The sequence below is a fragment of the Sceloporus occidentalis genome, unplaced genomic scaffold (assembly GCF_023333645.1).
Source record: "Sceloporus occidentalis isolate IW3139 unplaced genomic scaffold, rSceOcc1.0.p SCAF_27, whole genome shotgun sequence".
In the NCBI taxonomy this organism is placed as follows: Eukaryota; Metazoa; Chordata; class Lepidosauria; order Squamata; family Phrynosomatidae; genus Sceloporus; species Sceloporus occidentalis.
Window position 1 is genome coordinate 11,363,923 of NW_028317007.1, and position 16,032 is coordinate 11,379,954.

Here is a 16,032-nt window from a genome sequence, read left to right on the forward strand (position 1 = left end):
GAGGCCAAAATAATGAAGACAGAGTCACGGAGATAGAATCTATCTGCATTATCCAGGCCTCTTGGTGCAATTCTGCAAAACGGCAGAGCCACAGGGACAGCCTCAACTCATTCTGCCAATTGGGGGAGAGGGTGTACCCAGAAGCTCTGTCCTTTTGCAGAAATTCACTAGGAGGACAGTCACGGATAAGTGGACAAAGAAAGAAGATAGAGGCAAGAGAAGAAGCAGAGCTGTGGGGCAAGGAGACAAGGACACAGAAGTGGTTGTCGGAGAAGGTAGTGAGGCTTTCAGAGAGTGTGAGAATGTCTATAAGCGTGTCAGAGAGTGTGAATGAGCCTGAGACAGTGAATGAGGGTGAATTTAATGTAAGAATGTAAGAAGTCCTCAGAATTTCATCTGAAAACTAATGGACCAAAAACTAAAAGAAAAATTTGTATGAATTACTTTTTTTCTCTGGGTTATTTAGTTCTTTCTTGGAAGTGCAATTTTGTAAGCAAACCAGATAAACAAAAAAAAAAAGAAACAGGAACAACTTCTTATTATAAATAGCATATTATGAACAATAGCATCATTAGAAATAGTGTGGTTTTTGTGTAGTGACATTTATACCTAAGTTTGTTTATGTAACATTTATACCTAAGTTTGTTTATGACACAATATGGTTATATCATTCTGTAAAAGAAGACATTCACAGTATTCTTTGAAAATCACACTGCTCTTCCATATTCAAATACTTCAACAGACCTAAAGGAACCTGAGTGGTCTTGACCAGCTACAACCAACACACTTTTACCTCTCTTTTCCAACATCTCAGCCTTCTCCTCTCCTGATGTGGGAACAGCGAAGCACAGCCATACTGTACACATGTATTTTCAACATACTCTTCCCAATCTGGTTTTCATCTACAACATTGTACTGAGACAGCTCTCACCAAAAATACTAAGGATCTCCTCGTAGATAAAGCAAAAGGTCATTTTTTCCTTATTTATCCTCTTCGACCTCTCTTCAGCCTGTTGAATACATACTTCTCCAGCAAACTCTTCATTATTATAGCAGCTGTGGCACAGCTCTTTCCTGGCTTAAATCCTGTGGTCTCTGATCACCTCTTTAGTGTTTCCCTCTCTGACACATGTTTGTCTCTTCTACTGCTCTCAGTTGGTATGCCACGGCACTATGTAGCCTCTATTATTTTGGATTCTAGTGCCACTTCTATGCTGACAACACGGTAATGTACCTTTCATCTTTGGACCTCTCTTACTAGCTTACTTCACTAACTCAACCTTTCCTTCTAGTTATTTCCATGTGTCCCCTATCCCCAATGCCTTTGTTCTTTCTGCCCCCTATTTATTCTAACCAGTCACTATAGAAGCATTCTAAAAGAAGCATATATGTCCTGATACCCACAACCTACATTTCTAAAGAAAAATCTGCTTTCCCAGGGCCCTCTGTAATATTGGTTAGACCCTGGTCAATCATTTGCTTGAGCTCCCTAGCATGCAATCACATCATCTACCCCAACAAAAAAAAAAAGTATTTACCACACTGACTTTGCAGATTAGGAGGAAACTGTCTTCCCTTCTTCTGACCTTAGCATGACTTTGCGTGAGACACCCTCATGCCACATGCCATTGGCAGGGGAGGAGCATGATACTATGTCTATCGCAAACGAATGGTGAGGGTCTGGTGATCCTTTGTTCTATCTTTCACTGTGCCACACCTCTCTTTCATTCCTTGTGTAATTCAGGTATAGATGAAATAAACATGTTTATTTGGGACATGGAACCCCAGCATTGCAGGAATAGGACATACAAACCCTGTATTGGAAGGTTTAGAGTAAATATATAACACATGGACACATAGCATTGCAAATCCTAAATTGTAGAATTGCAGGTCGCCCACACCAAAGGTCTGTCCGGGCACCCAAATTGCACACATAGGACTTGACCCAGCACCCAGACTGCTTCCACAGGATCTGCCCAGCACACAGATTGGATGCATAGGACTTACCATCTTTTTCCCTAAATAGCTTGTGCATGCCATCTTTGTCCCCAAAAAGCCTGTCAGTGTCCCCAAACAGCCTACCTGTCCCATCTATGTCTTCAAACAGCTTGCCTGTGCTAAACCTTTCTCCAAGCAACCTGCATGTGCCATATTTACCTCCAAATAGCCTACCTGTACCATATTTGCCCCCCAACACTTATATATCCATGCTTACACACATATACTCACACACTGCAAATTCTCTTTTACCCTCCAGTGGAAGCAGGAATCCAGCAGTGTCACTTTAAGTGACGTAATGTGACCAAGCTGCGTTCTTGCTTCCCCTGGGCAGTAAAAGAGAGGTATGCTGCGGGCTTATGCGGACGTAGAGTGGTGGGCACGGTGGAAGCTGCAACCCCTGAGACCGCGGGATCAAGGGACAGCTGTTTTTTTGCCCTGCATTAAAGACGGCCCTGTTTTTTCCTGTCTTTGAGATCTCAATGACACTTACTTCATCCTTGCCCAAGCAAACCATCACCTACTGTCTAATTCCTCTAAACTTCCTAATAGATGGTAAGCTTGGAAAAGCAGGACTCTCTTTTCCTTCTCTACTAGTAACATGTGTTAATATTTTTTCTCAACAAATAGTGTTGTTAATCAACAATTAGTTAATCATAGCCAGGTAATATGAAGATCACTAAAGGTATACCTAAGAACAATTGTGATGCAAGCAAAATAACCAATAGGAACATTCCATAGTTTGCTATTTAGGTTGATTCACATTTTGGATGAATTCACCACTTTGCATCAACAATTTAAAACATAATTCTCATTGTGTTCTGAGTACACGTGGTGCTGTGAGAAACAGATATTTTCTTAAGTCTCTTTGTTCCTTTACATCTTAAGACAAGACATCAGTCTTAAATGCTTTTATGAACCTGCTATTTCCCCTTTTCTATTCCAGTTAAGACGCATACCACAAAATTCATGTGGTTCTTTCCAAGAATAACTTTAAGTTCTAATTAGGTACATGCACAACTGTTCCGAATTGTTATACATTTAAATTAAATTTGTACCAACTGAAAAAGGCAAATCACTCCTCAGTTACATTGAAGTCCTATCAGTAACCACTATAGGTTTAAGGGATCCTGGTGGGCATTAAGTGGGATTAGGCAATCACAATGGGAAAACAAGCATGGCTGAAATGTTCCAGATATCCTTAAGGTACCTTTATACTTAGTTAATCTATGTTCAAACATATCCAAGTATGGGAATGATGACCTGCTAAAGTAACATCACCAACATCTGGATGACACGCCATGGAGGCAAAAGTAAGCATTATAACAGTGAAGGGAAGCAGACAGGGTAATTCTAATTATTTAATTGCCTTAGTATGGTAGCATTTCACATCACTAGCTCAAATTGCATTCATTTTTAAGTTAGAAAATAAGTTATTAAAGTAATCTACTCAGCTTTGTAAGTACTAAAACCATGTGGCTGCATTTTGTTGGTGATCGTAAGACTAAATAATTAAATGTCAGTAAACTTATTAAACTCAATTATTAATACCTTCAAACAAAATGTAATCTTAAATGTTGTTGTGTCATTGTATTTTAAAAAGACTAAGCATGTGCTCAAGATATATCTCAAATGTCCCAATTGATACATCCCAGTTTTAAGTAGCCAAAAACTGCAATTGTAGACTGAGAGAGTTTTAATGTAATCAGAACTACTAGTTCTTCTTATTAATATTGGCTGGTATACTGATTTGTGATATAAAGCCTTTCCAGTTATATATTACTGTAGTTATCAAAGTCAAACTAGGACAACTAGGACAAATATTGATATTTCTGTCTTCTGTCTTTGAAAACAGCAAATTTTTGCAAGGGGGGTTTACTATTTTGCTGCAGATTTTTTTTAATAACCTACTTTTTTGAGACATGGTTACAGTATGAGACATGTAAATTAACCTATAGTAATAAATGAAGTATGTTTTAATGAATCTACACATCCAGTGACTGGATTTTATTTGGTAAATTGATAGATGTTACGTTGGAAATAAAAGAATATACATAGTTTTCATCTTATGGCTTATTTCTGCTCATCTGCGTGTCCGCCTTTGATATAGAATAGAAAAAATGATTTATTAATCTAAAATGCGCCCTTGTATAAATCATTCCAAATCACCTAACATATTTGCATTCATTTAATTTTGCTCTTGGACAACAAGTTGTTCTTAAAATTAATTTATTATATGGTCCACAGATAGGGGATGTATCAGATATTAAAGTGATAAAAACAGGTACCACACCTGATATAAGCCAAAATGCAAAGAAGCAAGTTTGCCATGGAATTAAACTGTGGCAAGTTACATGGGACATTGAAGATCAAGAAAGGTCACTTATTACATTTACTGCCCTGCAAATCCTTGCAAATAGGGCCTTTCCTAAACCTTAGGAAATAATGGCTTACTGTCTGTATAACCAATTGTGCAGATTATGTTGGCTTTATATAAGAATAATAGCAAGAATGGGCCCCATGTCACTTTATTAATCTTATCAGTTCATATTTACATATTCCAAATCAGACCAAAATCACACATAGGACATCAATTATGTTGGCGCTTTATAAAAAAGAAATCCAAATAATGATAAGATAAATATAATCGCTATTCAGTTTATTCTTTCACCTAAAACGAACATAAGATGCTTTCCAGTCTTGGATAGAATGAGGCCAGTTTATCTCATTTTAATCACCAGAGGGTATAGTAAAAATAAACCAATTTAAAAGCAGGTTTCATTTTGCGTTTGGTGTTGTAAACCCCAAGGATCAAATGTACAACCTTTTTTTTCAGGCATCCAAAACTTACTTTACATGTGCCAACATTCATGCTTTAATTCTATGAAACAATTTTAATTCTCAAATCGTATCCTTTGCTTTGCATTTCTATTTTAGCCTTACATTTTTACATATTTTTTCTTTCTTTCAGCTCTTTGAGTTAGATTCACATTAAGTTACAGTTCTTGCACTTTAATGTGGCTTTATGTTTTGACCTTGCTCCCTTGCGTTGGTTTTGTTTTTCTAAGACATTTGAAGCCTCGGCAGGCTGTGTCAGGTTCCGGTGTGAACCAAAAAAACAGCTGTTTGCTATCAACTTTTCACCTGTGCCTCCTCCAATTATTTGTACCCTTGATGGGGAACTGTACTTTGTTGTGTCTGTCTGCTATAGGCTCTGTTTTGTATTTCAGGAAAAAGGAAAGCAATTCAGTTACTGTTGAGGCATTTCAACCACTCAGTGTCAACTTATCACTAATATTTCCACTTTTCTTGTGCTAAATATACACTTCCCTAGCTATTTTTCCATATGTTTCACAATCTGCATTTTTGTTCATGTTGTCAGTGCTTCAACAAAATTCCGACTTGCTCTGAGGCTGGATCGTCTGTCAATTTCCATGATTACAGTAGTTAAGCCTCTTAGGCCTAAACTCATCAAGCATGATTAATTTGTAGTTCACATTGCTGGAGTTAAAAAAAAAAATAAAAAATAGAATCACTTTGCATTAGATCTTGAATAACATTTAATTCAGCGTGATTGTTGCTTCTTTTTTCTCTATAAGGCAGCATACGACTTCTTAAAGGTTTTGATTAAAATTACAAGATTCTTCGTGTCAGTTATATTTTTTAGTCTTACCTTAGTAAACACAAAAATAAATGGGAGTACATGGGACATACAATTAAAACACATGATTTTATGTCCTGTTCAATTTGAGGTCGGCAGGATTTTAAACCCAATATAAGCTTCTATGAAAGACCTACAGTCATACCTGGGAACTCTTTGATGAGTTTCATGTTGAAGGGAAAAAATCTCAGGATGACTCAATCTGCAGCTGACTTATTCCTACTCTGCACTGATGTGATCAGATCTAAGGCTCCCAACTGGTGCTTTTGCTTCAAATATGTGATGGTTCATACCCTTGCTTGAATGCAGGTGAGTCTTTAAATAATGACAAGTCATTGATAACCAGCCAACCCGCCACATACAGTCTTCACAATGGGCTGCTGGGCTAAGAGTTAATATTTCAAGAGTCTCAGGGTTGGCTTATTTAGAAAGTTGGCAGGTATGACTGTATACTTTGATACCTCAAACCAATAGTAAACCAATCTATAGTAAACCGAGCGTCCCAGCAATTGTAAATATGAGTGTTTTTATTTATTATTATTGTATCTATATGCTGGAGTCTGCATTTACATTATCCCCAATGTGAATACCTTAAAATACAACTAAACTATCACAAGGGTAACATTATTTTATACCATGCTAATTTTATACCATGGTTTATAGCTTCCTTTTACATATCTGCCTTTCTATCTAAAATCAGGATATATCTGTTTCTATTTTATATGTTTATTTCTGCTACTAGTAAATGAGAAAGCTCTAGAGTAGAACCTTGAGAGTCAAACGGACATGGTCTTTACTTGTTGAGCAAATCGTACATTATTCATGTAATTTATGTTTGGGTGAAATGTCATAAAATAATAAAATTACATGTATCCCTTTGATATACTGAGTACTTGTATTAAATATAAATGACCTTTAAAGTGAGCAGCTAACCTACTGTAGGTCAAATATTAAAATACATTTCCGTTTAGTAATCATCTTGATAGCAATTGTGTCACCTAATGTCTCATTCCCCCATCAACCTCCTAATAGAGGATGATAGCTCTTAAGCTCCTCTCCTTTTTCTGTACCATGATATCTTATATTTCTTCATGGTATTATTAATCTTTGTCAGTATCTGTATACTCCCTTTATAATAATGATATGAAATGTGTTAGCACTTAATAAATAAAATGTAATGTAACAGCGCAGAGGAACCAGCTATGGCTACAGGCCATGATCAGGGAAGGGTATTTATGATGTTCTGCTTTCCTCTATATCGTGAGCTAATCTAAGTAAGCACAGTGCTATAAAGAAGTAGGCTTCCGTAGTCTACACTTGGATACAATAATAGTTAGGTCCTTTAAAAAAAAAAAAAAAGTTGCTCAGTCCTAATACTGCCCAATGTCCTACTTCTTTATGTGAGAGAACACAGGCTTGTGCCCTGAAACAAGTAAGAAAATACCTCTGTAGTTATTGGCATCACCTATGGGGAAACACATTCATATAATGTATCATTACATTTTTTATGATACAAGCCTAATATCTCAGTTCACATGCCCAACTGGGAATCAATCTTGTATTCTGTTTTGAAGGCCTCTATGTTTCATTCATTCTGTTGTAAAAAAAACTAGACTTGCGCATTTGGATGCACACTAACTTTTATTTTTAACAGTATTCAGTTTTTCTTAGGAATTTCCAATAATAGTGAGTGTCCCCAGCAAAACAAATAGCAACATTTCTGAAATTTCAGAAAGATTTGTCCGATTGTTTCCCACATTTTGCTGCTATTACAAGCCTTTTGGCACAATTACAATCCATTTGGGTGGTCTTCAATGAGATAAAATGGGAAGGGACTATGTATAGGAGCGTACATTTAAATGATATAATGATGGGCCGAAACCTACCCTAGAACATTTTTAGGCCTTCCAAGGGAGATGTCAAAGCAGCAGTCAAATAAACTAACCAGACTGCTTGGTCAGTTTATTGCTGTTGGTGGTGCTTCCTTCTCCAAATAATGGGCAGTGTAGGCTGTCAAAACTAATTAAAAAGTGCAAAAAGATCCCTGGCACTTTCACTGCAGTGTGAAGGCAAGCCAGCAGTTGAGAGAGGAGCAGGAGAAGACAGGTCTATCCAACCTTTATCTACGTTAGGATGCAGTCAAACCCAGTCAAATTCACTCTGGCAAGGATGGAGTGGCCAGAACATTAGGGTGTCCAGCACATTGTGCAGAGTGGAATGGGCAAGCCATTGAGGGATGGGACCAAGAATCTAAGCCAGAGCACTGCCACTTTGGGCCAGGTCACCACCTACTTACCTACCTTAAAAGTACATGAAACAAAATGAGTGTATGAGCAACCTCCACACATATGAGATTATACTTGGAGGTTGAAATGCTGGTCATATGCGAGTTATGATGTACATCCCTCTGTGACCTAAGAGGTATGGGCAGATTGGGTGATTAAAGCTTTTAGAGCCAGTTTCCAAAGCAATTTTGAATTTACCTTAAACGCAACATACAAGGCACAAGTTTCCATACCTTTAGAGGGTAGCATGTTCAATGACAATATTTGCTTTCAAAACAGAACCGGCATTCTATACAATGCATTTTGGTAAATTGTGTTTGTGGATTTATACAACAAGGCAATGCTAAAGGAAGAATAGGCACCTTGACATTTCCCTGCAGCAAAATCCTTTCGCAAACATGACATTTGGCTATGTTTTCATATTTTTCACTGAAGTGAACTTCGGTATATGGCTTTGTGTGTACATTTCTGCAAACTGTCAATATACCTCTATATAAATCACATAAGTCAACTTAGTTAATGCAGGCTGCTTCCAACTATTTGTGGAGGTTTACTTCCATCACAATTGTATAACTCTGACTATTTTTTAGGACAATTATTTAATTTGTACCCACTCTGTTTTGCCCTTTCTGATACTAAGTATGGTATTTACTCATTATTTGAAAGTGACCTTTACATAGTTCATTTAAATCCACTAAGGTTATTGTCAAACTGCAAAAATGAGTTTATTCTTGCACAGTTTGCACATTTAGCTAGGAACAAAATGTAATTATTGTTAAATTAAAAAACATCAAACTCATATTAGACATTGTGATATTAACAACAATCTAATTAAATGCTGATGTAATACACTTCTTTGGGAATAGAACCTATGGGATTATCGCTCTAATGTCATTCTTACTCTGTTTATGTAAGCACTTTCCTAGACAAAATAAGTGGACTGTTCACTGTTCCTGACTCACCCTGTAAAGAAGATCTCATATTAAAGTACTTTGACTACTTTCATATGTATTCTTTCAAAATAAAGTAAAATATAATAAAGTACTTGCCTTACACAGAAAAGGCTGCCATACGAAACAATTTTGTCCGGAACTCACCGAGAATGTACAACTGCTTACTAACTAGCCTATTCTATAGAGCACCACCACTTGGAAACCTCTCACGTTTTTGCTCTTGTGAGCCATTACAATGGAAAAATATCCACTGACGTATCAGTCTAATGCTTCGATAAGAGCAGTCAAGAACCAAAGTGCTAAGCAAATTTCCTCCGAATGAGGGCACCGACAAACCCAGATGTGCATTTCGGTCTTCATGGGCCTCATCAATGGGTACGGTTTGTATTCCTCTAAACACAAGAGAGCAAGGAGATCCATGTGTGGACTCACCTTTTCACTTGAGGCAGTCCCCAAGGGACCCCTAAAGGGTGAAATGCCTAAAAAGCATGTTTGAGATGAACACAGTGATGGGAGACAGCTGCTTAAAAGCCTGTCCTACAGTACATCCCCCCTCAGGAGGAGATCTCAAGTTTTAGCTCTTTTGTGGCATTACAGAGGAAAAATCCCTACCAATAAATTCTTTTAATGCATTTGCAACCTGAACAACACAAAAATGTTACCTTACCTTGAAATAATAATTTTAAAATTGTTTTTTTATTAGTGATGGAGTCGTATTATAATGTTATATATAAATAAACAATTTGTATCTTATTTCAGTATAAACTATTTATGCATGGCTTATATTCAATATTTAATAATTCAACATTGGATGCTTCCGAGGTTTCAGGAAATTGTTTTTATTTATTATTTATTTTAACTGCAAAACAAACTGACTTAATTATTCAAAATGAAATCCTTGCCTTCTACAAATTAATTCCATATTCAATTTGACCCTGCGCGGTGCTAAGGGTCCTTACTATCCAAAAACAGGTTTCAAGAAAATATGATCGTATATTATCGATACAACCGAGAGCATGTCTCCTTAAAATTAACAAAAATAAATATAATTCTGTTTTACATTCAGTAGGAACTTGAATAACGAGTATGTTTTTTTTTAAAGATATTAATAATTCAGAAAGTTGCATGTGCATTTCATGCAAGAAATAGGGCAGGAGAGTTAGACACTTGTCAGTTCCCATTGGGAATACACTGGGAGTGCTAAATTTCTTAGTCAGAGCCATTTCTGACGCAGATAGACATATCAGGCAAATGCTTGCTAAAGAACATAATGTCACAGTGATCAAATGTTCTGGTTCCTTTTTATGTATATATGGTAGACACAAATTAAAAAGCTAGCCATCATAACTTGTTATGATCAGTTTCCTAGCAAATTACATCATTTTAAAGCATTTTGTTTCTGGTTAAATTCTATGTAAGCTGCTCTTACACTTATCAAAGGCTGGCACGCAGGCTGGTAAAATAGTTACTCATAAAAAATATATTTATGAACACAGATATATTTAATACTTTGTTGTTTATTCTGTACATTTAATGAGTATTACCGTATTGTCCCGATGATAAATCTTTAAATTAGGGGTGCGGCCTATAATCGGGTTTAGATATTTTTAATGTCCCCCTAACTTATCCACAGACTAATTCTGTGCCCTTGTCTCCTTTCATGCGGCTTGCTTCTTCTCTTGTTCTGTCTTCTTATATTATTATTATTATTGTTATTATAATAATATAATATTGCAGACGGATTCGCAGAGAGGGTTCTGCATCTCTCTTACTCTGCACACCTGGCTGCAATATTCCGACTTCTTAGCCAAAAGAGCAGAGTCATGAGATAGCCTCCCATTCATCCAATCGGGGAAATTGGTATGCCGAAAGCTCTGCCCTTTTGCAGAAGTGTGCCAGGAGTCAAGGCTAAACACACAGGGACATGTGGAAGACAGTGGGGAAGGTAGTGAGAGAGTGGACTGTGAGTGAGAGGGTGAGAGTGAGTGAAAATTAACATCAGACTTTAGGGATGCAGCCTATAATTGGGCGCGACCTAATTATAATCTCAGTGTAAAAAATGCAAGGTGAACTTTTATGCACAACAATCATGGAACCCCTTTACAACATTCAGTGACATTTCTCGGGCCAAACCATTTCCAGAGGCCCATAGAAACACAATAAAAAAAAAGTATTTAAGGCATTCTAGCTGAAATTTGAGGGCCATAATAATAACAATAATAGGTCTAACCAAATATGACCCTACAATTTAAAGCAGACTTTATCAACTATCATAGATCTTGCTGATTTTTCCACATCAAACGGTTTCTACAGAAAAAAAGTCTATTGCAATATGTCACTTGGAACTGATAGATAGTGTTGCTGTTACTGAATTCAGCGATAGATGCTTAGATTACTGACAGTTTACATTTATGATTAGTATCTTGTTTTAGGCAATTAGTATAGGAGTGATATATGGGACTTTACAGACTTCTACCCCCAGGGAATACTCCGTTCCACCTAAATTTTAAGCCTTATTTTATTTATCTAGAGACTAATTATTGATATACTTATGCAAGAACTATTCACTGACTACTAGAGCCATTTCTGATAAACAACATATGTAGTTTTACATTTTCTAAAAATTACCTAAAGAGGCTGACTCAGATTCCTTTTGCCTTTCAACCATATGACTTTTTTTAATCCCCTTCAAGATCTTTGCTTTCTATAAATGTCATGTGGCACAAAGCAAAATACAGTTTGGATGAGAAACTAAAGGACATGATCGTGGATAAAATAAATCATTATGGCATGAGCAAAGGAAATATTTCATATATTTTCTTCAGGTGATCTCCAATAGAAATGACATTTATTAACTTTCTTATAATGTGATGTGGAAGTGGAATCTTCTATGACATTAACGACATAGAAACATACAAATTGATGGCAAAAAAGAACCATTTGGTCCACCTTGTCTGGCTGTCAGATAATGCAAACCACGTACTCTAATGTCACTGTGAGGTTTCCCTTGGTCCATTTATACAAAAATACCTGCAGTGATTGGTTTTTTTACATGTAGTAATAGTAAATCACTGGTATCTAGATCAATAAGATAAGCTTTGTACTTACAAGGTATTGCTGGCATGAAACCTGCAATCAAAAGTATCAACAGCCCCCCCCCCTCCACATTCTAAGTCCAGAGGGTGTCATAAAAATCTCAAATGAACATATAATTAACCTATTAAGATCATTCTCAATATAGGGACTTAGGGGAATATTTAAGTGCCTTTAAAATTGCAACCAATTATCAACAGTGATATTGTATTTGAGCCATAAATACAGTTCTTGTAGCAATTTCTAACAGATATTTTCCAATATTACTTGGTAGGCATGGTAAAATTATTTCCTTTGCTTTTTTTATTCTCATTTATAACTTAGAAAGTACCATCATGTGTCTGTTTATTTTATTCTTGTCACATTCCAGACAGACAGTTTGTTAATACTAAATGAAAAATTGTGCAGATGGAAACTAAAATGTATCAACTTCATACAACCATGTTCACTTCATAAATAATCTAATTTGTTAAATATAAAAATGCAGAAATACTATGCTTATAAAGATAGAACGCCAGAATAAATACTAGATACATGTAGATACCAACAAGCTTTAGGCAATATAAACAAAAATCCTACAAAAAAGTAAAAAAAAATAAAAAAAATTTCTTTACAACTATTATTATGTTTTTTTTGTTCCCACATCATACCGGTTATATTAAAATCAGTGCATATTCAAAGCCAGTATCTTTGGTAATAAAATCAACAAAGAATTGCCCAAACTACTCTACTTTTGCCCCCTTGCTCATTGCATCGATTGTTAAAAACACACCTGTCTATGATGATTGTAAAAATACTTTTTAACATTCTATGTGATACTGATGCTGGATTAAGGGATAATTGATTGTTACAAATATTTAGATTGTTAGAAACATATTTAGATTGTTCGAAATATACCTGTCTAGGATGATTGTAAAAACTTTTTTTTTTTACATTCCATGTGATACTTGATCCTGCATTAAGGGATAATCATGTTGATGTTTCTTTGGGGAATAATGTAGCATTTTTATTATAAAGTAAGCATTATTGTAAAACATAAAATGCATCCAACTCATTTTAAGGCTTTTTCTAACATCATCAGGGGAGAGAGAGCGATGACAAAGGTGTTCTCTATACCCATCATATGTTGGTACAAAATAATATATATATATATATATATACTTTTTTTCAGTTTTTTGCTGCGTTAGCTAACTATACTATGATCCTGGGATTCACTGTGTATTATATTTGCTGTTGTTAACCAACTTTTAGGATATAACCTTTAATTCATATATATACTGTAAAGTTAAAAGTAGCACAATAGTTACATTGGTAAAACAAGCAAAGAAGAATATTGGCTGACCTCCTATACCTACACATGATAACATCTCAGACATGTACTATTGTGCACGATAAACTGTGGGTACTAATATTTTTTAACAAAAGTGTTGTTTTTAAAAAAAAAAAAAAAACATTTCCCATGGGATTAAACAGAACTTGGATATGGTACTCAGCTTTGGTGATGACTGGTCCATAAATCACATTCCTGAGGGCATCTCACTGAGCGGAGAGCATGCCCTTTCCTTGAACTTTCTCAAGATAACACTGATGTTTGGGAAAAGGAAGGTGATTAAATCACACAAAAGGTCCAGACATGTTATTATTGTTTGTTTGGCTTGTCTGTTACAAACCAGCCTTACTGCTCTATCTTAGCCTAGTATTAAGAGGAAATATTTTCTCCCTGATAAGTCGACAGAGACAAGTGGAAAGGGCTACTTAGAAGAAAATGTTAAAATGTATTAATGCATGTTTTAGTTTGCCAAAGTGAAATGCAGAGAGATCTACCATTTCATGTGATTCTTATGCTGTGATCAAACGAACAGATGGTTTGGATTTTGCAATTTTTGGTGAATTGAAGTAAATGAAACATACTATTTACTTTTTAGTTATTGTGAGAAAAAAGAAAATGAATGGTATAATTGGAAATTATTCTAGCCTAGGTGCACGAATAATTATAATTTTAATAAAGACAGGAGGCTTCCTATTTTGCATATCTTCCTTTACTCTCACAGTAGTAGCAAAGAAAGAGTTAACAAGATAAGTGGAAACAACCAATAGAAAACAGTACATAGGTGGTATATAAACCCCTAAGCCATCCTCCTCTTCCTCTTTCGTCGCTGTGAACCGGACTGAAGAAGCGTCCTCCAAACCCGTCGATAGTGTAGAACCGACAAGAACACTGAACAGAACTGGAACCAGAACCAGAATCCTCATGGAACAGGTGGTGTCGCACCGAATTCAGCCAACAGATCTCAAAAACGGGTAGCCGAGTCGCTAACACGCAGTGATGACATCACGCTGAAACAAAGAGAAAGAACATAACAGGACCAGATCCTTCCAAACACGTAAAATGCCACATAAACACAGAAAAACCAGATATACCCGCATCAAAACGACAAAATGAGCATACATAAGTATTAGAAAACATGCAAAAATAAACCCATTCAACTTACCCAACACGGGAGGGACGGGAGGGAAAATACTCGCCTCCTGTCTTTATTAAAATTATAATTATTCGTGCACCTAGGCTAGAATAATTTCAAATTTTAAGGCAAGACAGGAGGCTTCCTATTTTGCATTTTTAACGCCCGAAATTAATGCCACCGCCGCGGACGATACCGGGCGAAAATAAAACTCCCTAAAAGTGGAGGCCCGGGACCAATCTGCCGCCTTGAGAATGTCGTCCAAGGCAGCCCCGGACTGAAGGGCGCACGATGCAGCAGCCCCCCGAACTGAATGTGCCCCGAAACTAGCATCCACTCCCGCCAGAGAGAGGAGCCAGCGGACCCAGCGAGCTAACGTTGGGGAAGAGACGGCCTTAAACGGCTTAACATAAGAGATAAGAAGTTGTGAAACCAAGGACGGACGTACCAGCGCAGAGCGAGACAAATACGACCAAACACCCCTGGCCACACAGATTTTCGGGTCGTCAAGGAAATAAGGATAGGAGATAGACGAGGAAAAAGTCTTAGTCCTCCTGTGGATCTGGAACACCAGCCCCTCCGTGGAGAAAGAAATGGCGTGCGCATCAAGAGCCTTAACGTCTGAAACTACGAAAGGAAAGACGATAGGATGTTAAGTTTCGCCGATAATTGACGTAGAGAAAGAGAATCGTTATCCGGCCAGTATTGCAGAAAATCCAGCACCATAGCGACATCCCACAAAAAACTATAACGAATGCCGCGGAGAAGGCGGCAGACCAGTGGCGGCAGACCAGTGGAGCCTTGCAGATCGGCAAGGTGGGGCTCATCCACCAAGTACTCACGGACGAACCCGGAGTCTAAATCTCTGGACGAGACCAGATTAGCTGACACATCAGATTCGTTAGAAGAATCTGCCCGCCATTCATCCACTATGGACAGTGGGTCATTAATAGGAGTGCCAGAGGTTTTGGGGTGTTTAGCAGGCACTTTGCCCTTGCCAGCTGAAATGCTACTGCCCTTCCAGGGTCGCTTAGTGCCAGAAACTTCCCTTTCGGATTTGTCAGACTCTGACCCAGATGGAACCGTAGTGAGGCCTGGGGGGACAGGCGGTTGAGCCTGGGGTATATTAGACGACGAAAAGGCTCGAAACTAAGGAAAAAAGATGGCCGCGAGGTCTCGCGATACGAGACCCCGCCGGAAATAGAAGACCAGTCAGAAGTGCCGGACCGCGAGAACGAAGCTCCCGCGGACACCAGAGGATACGGCAGTTAGAAAAACGCAAGGGAAATAGCCTGTACGTAGAACGGTAAGTATAGTGAGGCACAGACTATCGCCGATAACCGCAGGATAAACTGCAAATAAAACGAGGGTGGTCACCAGGGACCGGGGAAAGGGTAAAGGGAAAGGGGGGGATAAAGGGAGACCCGAGGACGGGGTAGAGGAGAGGGAAAACCCCCCCAACGGACCGGTAGCGTCCGGGGAAAAAACCTATACCGATAAATCAGACAAAATACGAAAAAGGTATAGCATAAAATAAAATTATATAACGGAATAATATCAAATAATATCAAATAATATAC

The 16,032-nt window shown here is 37.4% G+C and overlaps 1 pseudogene; it reads right to left on the reverse strand.

Annotated features, from left to right (window-relative positions):
- Nucleotides 1–4,204: 4,204 nt before the first annotated feature.
- Nucleotides 4,205–4,321, reverse strand: LOC149299938 (U2 spliceosomal RNA; annotated as a pseudogene).
- Between the last annotated feature and the right edge of the window lie 11,711 nt (nucleotides 4,322–16,032).